This window comes from Tamandua tetradactyla, chromosome 4 (genome assembly GCF_023851605.1).
Source record: "Tamandua tetradactyla isolate mTamTet1 chromosome 4, mTamTet1.pri, whole genome shotgun sequence".
NCBI classification, from domain to species: Eukaryota; Metazoa; Chordata; class Mammalia; order Pilosa; family Myrmecophagidae; genus Tamandua; species Tamandua tetradactyla.
The window spans coordinates 75,467,031-75,474,829 of record NC_135330.1 but is presented as its reverse complement, the minus strand read 5'-3'; the positions used below and the strand labels follow the sequence as shown (position 1 = coordinate 75,474,829).

At 34.9% G+C, this 7,799-nt stretch overlaps 1 protein-coding gene across 1 annotated transcript in view; it reads left to right on the top strand.

The window, feature by feature from the left end:
* Window positions 1-7,799, top strand: part of USH2A (usherin) — an 844,952-nt gene that overhangs the window by 587,467 nt on the left and 249,686 nt on the right. The window lies entirely within an intron of this gene.

Here is a 7,799-nt window from a genome sequence, read left to right as displayed (position 1 = left end):
TAGGCATTCACTGGAGAAGCTGGGTTTTGGCCTTTGGCCCAAACTATCTTGAATTCAGTGTCAGTTTTTCATTTCTCCCTGTATCCCCTTAATTACATTATTGAGATGCTTCCATTTGCCTCACACACCTGAAATACTTTGAATGCCACCGTGGGGATGCTTAGCTTAAGCACCACGTCAGATTTAAATAGATCAGAAAATGAGGAGAGATGGGGAAATATGGAGGAAGAATTAGCATATTTACAAAAACTACAATCACCAATATTCTGAATTTCTTTAATGCTCAAAGGATCAAAATGATGGGCCAATAAAAATAGTGTATTACTAGGTTATCTAGAAAGTGTTCAATTATTCACCTCATTCTGTTGGGAATGAACTCTAGAGGACAGGATAACTACCATTGTTTTGGCTTGCATACAAACTTCATTCAAGGGAAATTAGTGTAACCAAACAGGAGGGAGTTTTGTAGCTTAGAAGCCTCTTTTGTGTAAATACACACATGCTTCCATGGATTCAGTCTTGTACTAATGCCAAAAGCACTGGTACAGTAGCTTGCTCACCAGAGCACAAAACAAAGGACATTTGCATAACAGCAAAGTTCGTCTGTTGAAATCATTATTTGGATCTCTGTGGTGTTCTCTCTCTCCCTCTCCAAAAGCAAACACTAGGTGATGCTAAGTAGTATAAATTGTAGATGAAATTACATTTAACCTACACACTAAATGCTAGTTTTTAAAATATTTATTGATTAGTTTTAATATGCGACTTGTTGAAGCAAGGCACCTTTTTCTTGGGAACATAGAAATATGAAAAATTCATGGAATTCTGTTGTTGAAACACTAAAAGGAAATTAGTTTTTAGTACATGATGAGCAATGTTTGTTATATGAACATGTCAGAGTCAGCTACTTAACCAACTAGTAAAGAATTCAGTCCACAAATGATTTTCAAGCAATTTTAGAATTGATCTTCATTCAAAGGGGAAAAAAATGAAGAAAGAAAAGATGAGAAGCTAGAGTTATTAATCATATCAGAAATGACTTTTTTTAATCCTGCTAGAATTTCACAAAACTTTGGTAGCAGTGGCAATCGATAAGATGCAACAAAACACTGTCCCTTCACAAAGGCGAAACTACACAATAGACATTTTCTAGGTTCTTTCTAACAACATTTTAACAACTAGGCATAGCTGATGTTGGCAGAGCTGAAAAAAAGAACTAATATTTTCAGTAGAATAAAAACTTATGTCTAATTCTGCTTGATTCAGCATATATAAATGATCAAATATATCCCAAACAACTTGCCTGGCTTTTCCTTTCTTTTTTTTTTTTTAATTTCCTCTTTTGATTGTTTTAATCTCATCCCACGTATGAAACAATCTACATGGCTTGCAGGCTGCTAGAGTAGAATTTGGCTGTAACTCGGGTGAAAAGCTGAATATCATAGGTACTCATCCAAGTCTCCCAAGGTCAAGAGAGTTGCCTCAAGTATAACAAACGTTGAACAGTACTGATAACTTTGTCAAATTCATACCTTTTATTAATTATCATTTTAGAGCTAGGAAATTAAAGGTTATCAACTAAAAGAGCAGGGATAGTCAACCAAAGCAGTAACTGATGATATGTATTTAAATAATATTAAAATAGCATAGCATTTTTGTGCTTTAGTATTTTTTTCACATCATGTTCAGGAAGCCATAAGCTTTGCCAGAGTTCATATTTGTCCACATGATATAGCTTATCTGGCCAATCGAGGCACAACAGTTATACAATGATTTATCTTATAAAATGTGGGAGTAAAGAGTCAAAATTGAAAATAGGTAAAGAATTTATGAGGAACAACAAAAGGAGACTCATGAATGCATTGATTAAGAAATTTATTCAACACTTACACAGAGTTCTAAGTATTAGAATGAAGGATATTGTCAAAATATTAATAAAAACAGCAATAACAATTTCAGTTCAACTAACACTTATTGAGCACCAACTCTTGTTTCTCGTTTAGGCAATGGTGCAGAAACCGAAACAAAGCCCCACCCTTCATGGAATTTAGAGTTTAGGCAGAATGTAACAAATAAATATCAGTATGTCAGGAAGTGACAAGTACTTGAGGGGGCAGCGAATGAATCAGATTGAGAGAATTAGGGAATACCAGTTGATTGGGTGAGGGTTAAAAGGGAGTAGACCTTGTATATTAACCAAGTTAGTATCACTTCACACCATATGTTCCTTTCACTATGCCATATCCCCCTTAAGAATCTACAGTCAGTAGGGATAGTGAGAGAAACAATGCAATTTAGGCCAACTAGAGATCAAATCCAAAGTCATATATTAATAAGTTATGAAAAGATGTGATATGACTTGGCACAGATAATAGTATTAAAAAGGAAAATTGGAGATCACAGGGACATAGATCTCAATCATATTCCTTAAAATCATATCTCATTACACAGGAAATAAATAATACATAATGTCAAAGAGGTGGTGACATCTGAAAAAGTGAAAGCCATCCACTTTTATTCGGTATGTAATTGCTTAAGAAAATTCATTTCATTTTTTAAAGTTGGTAAAGGTACGATACCAAAACTTGAATAAATATACTTCAATAAATCTATAGACAAATTCCATAAAAGAATATGGATACAAAACTTCTAAATGAAATATTAGCAAATTGAATTAAGCAGGGTGTCAAAAGAATGATATCCAGGACACCTGTGGCTTATTCCAAACGTGTAAAGATGGTTCAACATCAAGAAATTTATCAGCACACTTCTCATGACAGATGATGAAAGGGGAAAACCTGTATGTTTTTTTTTTTTTTTAATTAACAGAAAAAAAGAAATTAACCCAACGTTTAGAAATCATACCATTCTACATATGCAATCAGTAATTCTTAACATCATCACATAGATGCATGATCATCGTTTCTTAGTACATTTGCGTTGGTTTAGAAGAACTAGCAACACAACCGAAAAAGATATAGAATGTTAATATAGAGAAAAAAATAAAAGTAATAATAGTAAAAACAAAACAAAACAAAAACCTATAGCTCGGATGCAGCTTCATTCAGTGTTTTAACATGATTACTTTACAACTAGGTATTATTGTGCTGTCCATTTTTGAGTTTTTGTATCTAGTCCTGTTGCACAGTCTGTATCCCACCAGCTCCAATTACCCATTCTCTTACCCTGTTTCTAACTCCTGCTGGACTCTGTTACCAATGACATATTCCAAGTTTATTTTCGAATGTCAATTCACATCATTGGGACCATACAGTATTTGTCTTTTAGTTTTTGGCTAGACTCACTCAGCATAATGTTCTCTAGCATAATGTCCATCCATGTTATTACATGCTTCGTAAGTTTATCCTGTCTTAAAGCTGCATAATATTCCATCGTATGTATATACCACAGTTTGTTTAGCCACTCGTCTGTTGATGGACATTTTGCCTGTTTCCATCTCTTTGCAATTGTAAATAACGCTGCTATAAACATTGGTGTGCAAATGTCCGTTTGAGTTTTTGCCCTTAATTCCTTTGAATAGATTCCCAGCAATGGTATTGCTGGGTCGTATGGCAATTCTATATTCAGCTTTTTGAGGAATCGCCAAACTGCCTTCCACAGTGGTTGCACCATTTGACATTCCCACCAACAGTGGATAAGTGTGCCTCTTTCACCGCATCCTCTCCAGCACTTGTCATTTTGTGTTTTGTTGATAATGGCCATTCTGGTGGGTGTGAGATGATATCTCATTGTGGTTTTGATTTGCATTTCTCTAATGGCCAGGGACATTGAGCATCTCTTCATGTGCCTTTTGGCCATTTGTATTTCCTCTTCTGAGAGGTGTCTATTCAAGTCTTTTTCCCATTTTGTAATTGGGTTGGCTGTCTTTTTATTGTTGAGTTGAACAATCTCTTTATAAATTCTGGATACTAGACCTTTATCTCATATGTCGTTTCCAAATATTGTTTCCCATTGTGTAGGCTGCCTTTCTACTTTCTTGATGAAGTTCTTTGATGCACAAAAGTGTTTAATTTTGAGGAGTTCCCATTTATTTATTTCCTTCTTCAGTGCTCTTGCTTTAGGTTTAAGGTCCATAAAACCGCCTCCAATTGTAAGATTCATAAGATATCTCCCTACATTTTCCTCTAACTGTTTTATGGTCTTAGACCTAATGTTTAGATCTTTGATCCATTTTGAGTTAACTTTTGTGTAGGGTGTGAGATATGGGTCTTCTTTCATTCTTTTGCATATGGATATCCAGTTCTCTAGGCACCATTTATTGAAGAGACTGTTCTGTCCCAGGTGAGTTGGCTTGACTGCCTTATCAAAGATCAAATGTCCATAGATGAGAGGGTCTATATCTGAGCACTCTATTCGATTCCATTGGTCGATATATCTATCTTTATGCCAATACCATGCTGTTTTGACCACTGTGGCTTCATAATATGCCTTAAAGTCAGGCAGTACAAGACCTCCAGCTTCGTTTTTTTTCCTCAAGATGCTTTTAGCAATTCGGGGCACCCTGCCCTTCCAGATAAATTTGCTTATTGGTTTTTCTATTTCCAAAAAATAAGTTGTTGGGATTTTGATTGGTATTGCATTGAATCTGTAAATCAATTTAGGTAGGATTGACATCTTAACTATATTTAGTCTTCCAATCCATGAACACGGTATGCCTTTCCATCTATTTAGGTCTTCTGTGATTTCTTTTAGCAGTTTTTTGTAGTTTTCTTTATATAGGTTTTTTGTCTCTTTAGTTAAATTTATTCCTAGGTATTTTATTCTTTTAGTTGCGATTGTAAATGGGATTCGTTTCTTGATTTCCCCCTCCGCTTGTTCATTGCTAGTGTATAGAAATGCTACAGATTTTTGAATGTTGATCTTGTAACCTGCTACTTTGCTGTACTCATTTATTAGCTCTAGTAGTTTTGTTGTGGATTTTTCAGGGTTTTCGACGTATAGTATCGTATCGTCTGCAAACAGTGATAGTTTTACTTCTTCCTTTCCAATTTTGATGCCTTGTATTTCTTTTTCTTGTCTAATTGCTCTGGCTAGAACCTCCAACACAATGTTGAATAATAGTGGTGATAGTGGACATCCTTGTCTTGTTCCTGATCTTAGGGGGAAAGTTTTCAATTTTTCCCCATTGAGGATGATATTAGCTGTGGGTTTTTCATATATTCCCTCTATCATTTTAAGGAAGTTCCCTTGTATTCCTATCTTTTGAAGTGTTTTCAACAGGAAAGGATGTTGAATCTTGTCAAATGCCTTCTCTGCATCAATTGAGATGATCATGTGATTTTTCTGCTTTGATTTGTTGATATGGTGTATTACATTAATTGATTTTCTTATGTTGAACCATCCTTGCATACCTGGGATGAATCCTACTTGGTCATGATGTATAATTCTTTTAATGTGTTGTTGGATACAATTTGCTAGAATTTTATTGAGGATTTTTGCATCTATATTCATTAGAGAGATTGGCCTGTAGTTTTCTTTTTTTGTAATATCTTTGCCTGGTTTTGGTATGAGGGTGATGTTGGCTTCATAGAATGAATTAGGTAGTTTTCCCTCCGCTTCGATTTTTTTGAAGAATTTGAGGAGAGTTGGTACTAATTCTTTCTGGAATGTTTGATAGAATTCACATGTGAAGCCGTCTGGTCCTGGACTTTTCTTTTTAGGAAGCTTCTGAATGACTAATTCAATTTCTTTATTGGTGATTGGTTTTTTGAGGTCATCTATGTCTTCTTGAGTCAAAGTTGGTTGTTCATGTCTTTCCAGGAACCCGTCCATTTCATCTAAATTGTTGTATTTATTAGCGTAAAGTTGTTCATAGTATCCCGTTATTACCTCCTTTATTTCTGTGAGGTCAGTAGTTATGTCTCCTCTTCCATTTCTGATCTTATTTATTTGCATCCTCTCTCTTCTTCTTTTTGTCTATCTTGCTAAGGGCCCATCAATCTTAATTGATTTTCTCAGAGAACCAACTTCTGGCCTTATTGATTTTCTCTATTGTTTTCATGTTTTCAATTTCATTTATTTCTGCTCTAATCTTTGTTATTTCTTTCCTTTTGCTTGGTTTGTTATTCATTTGCTGTTCTTTCTCCAGTTCTTCCAAGTGGACACTTAATTCCTGCATTTTTGCCTTTTCTTCTTTTCTGATATAGGCATTTAGGGCAATAAATTTCCCTCTTAGCACTGCCTTTGCTGCATCCCATAAGTTTTGATATGTTGTGTTTTCATTTTCATTTGCCTCGAGGTATTTGCTAATTTCTCTAGCAATTTCTTCTTTGACCCACTCGTTATTTAAGAGTGTGTTGTTGAGCCTCCATGTATTTGTGAATTTTCTGGCACTCCGCCTATTATTGATTTCCAACTTCATTCCTTTATGATCCGAGAAAGTGTTGCGTATGATTTCAATCTTTTTAAATTTGTTAAGACTTGCTTTGTGACCCAGCATATGGTCTATCTTTGAGAATGATCCATGAGCACTTGAGAAAAAGGTGTATCCTGCTGTTGTGGGATGTAATGTCCTATAAATGTCTGTTAAGTCTAGCTCATTTATAGTAATATTCAGATTTTCTATTTCTTTATTGATCCTCTGTCTAGATGTTCTGTCCGTTGATGAGAGTGGTGAATTGAAGTCTCCAACTATTATGGTATATGAGTCTATTTCCCTTTTCAGTGTTTGCAGTGTATTCCTCACATATTTTGGGGCATTCTGGTTCGGTGCGTAAATATTTATGATTGTTATGTCTTCTTGCTTAATTGTTCTTTTTATTAGTATATAGTGTCCTTCTTTGTCTCTTTTAACTGTTTTACATTTGAAGTCTAATTTGTTGGATATTAGTATAGCCACTCCTGCTCTTTTCTGGTTGTTATTTGCATGAAATATATTTTCCCAACATTTCACTTTCAACCTATGTTTATCTTTGGGTCTAAGATGTGTTTCCTGTAGACAGCATATAGAAGGATCCTGTTTTTTAATCCATTCTGCCAGTCTATGTCTTTTGATTGGGGAATTCAGTCCATTAACATTTAGTGTTATTACTGTTTGGATAATATTTTCCTCTAACATTTTGCCTTTTGTATTATATATATCATATCTGATTTTCCTTCTTTCTACACTCTTCTCCATACCTCTCTCTTCTGTCTTTTTGTATCTGACTCTAGTGCTCCCTTTAGTATTTCTTGCAGAGCTGGTCTCTTGATCACAAATTCTCTCAGTGATTTTTTGTCTGAAAATGTTTTAATTTCTCCCTCATTTTTGAAGGATAATTTTGCTGGATATAGGAGTCTTGGTTGGCAGTTTTTCTCTTTTAGTAATTTAAATATATCATCCCACTGTCTTCTAGCTTCCATGGTTTCTGCTGAGAAATCTACACATAGTCTTATTGGGTTTCCCTTGTATGTGATGGATTATTTTTCTCTTGCTGCTTTCAAGATCCTCTTTTTCTGTTTGACCTCTAACATTCTAACTAGTAATTGTCTTGGAGAACGCCTATTTGGGTCTATTCTCTTTGGGGTGCGCTGCACTTCTTGGATCTGTAATTTTAGGTCTTTCATAAGAGTTGGGAAATTTTCAGTGATAATTTCTTCCATTAATTTTTCTCCTCCTTTTCCCTTCTCTTCTCCTTCTGGGACACCCACAACACGTGTATTTGTGCGGTTCATATTGTCCTTGAGTTCCCTGATACTGTGTTCGAATTTTTCCATTCTTTTCCCAATAGTTTCTGTTTCTTTTTGGAAGTCAGATGTTCCATCCTCCAAATCACTAATTCTATCTTCTATCTCTTTAA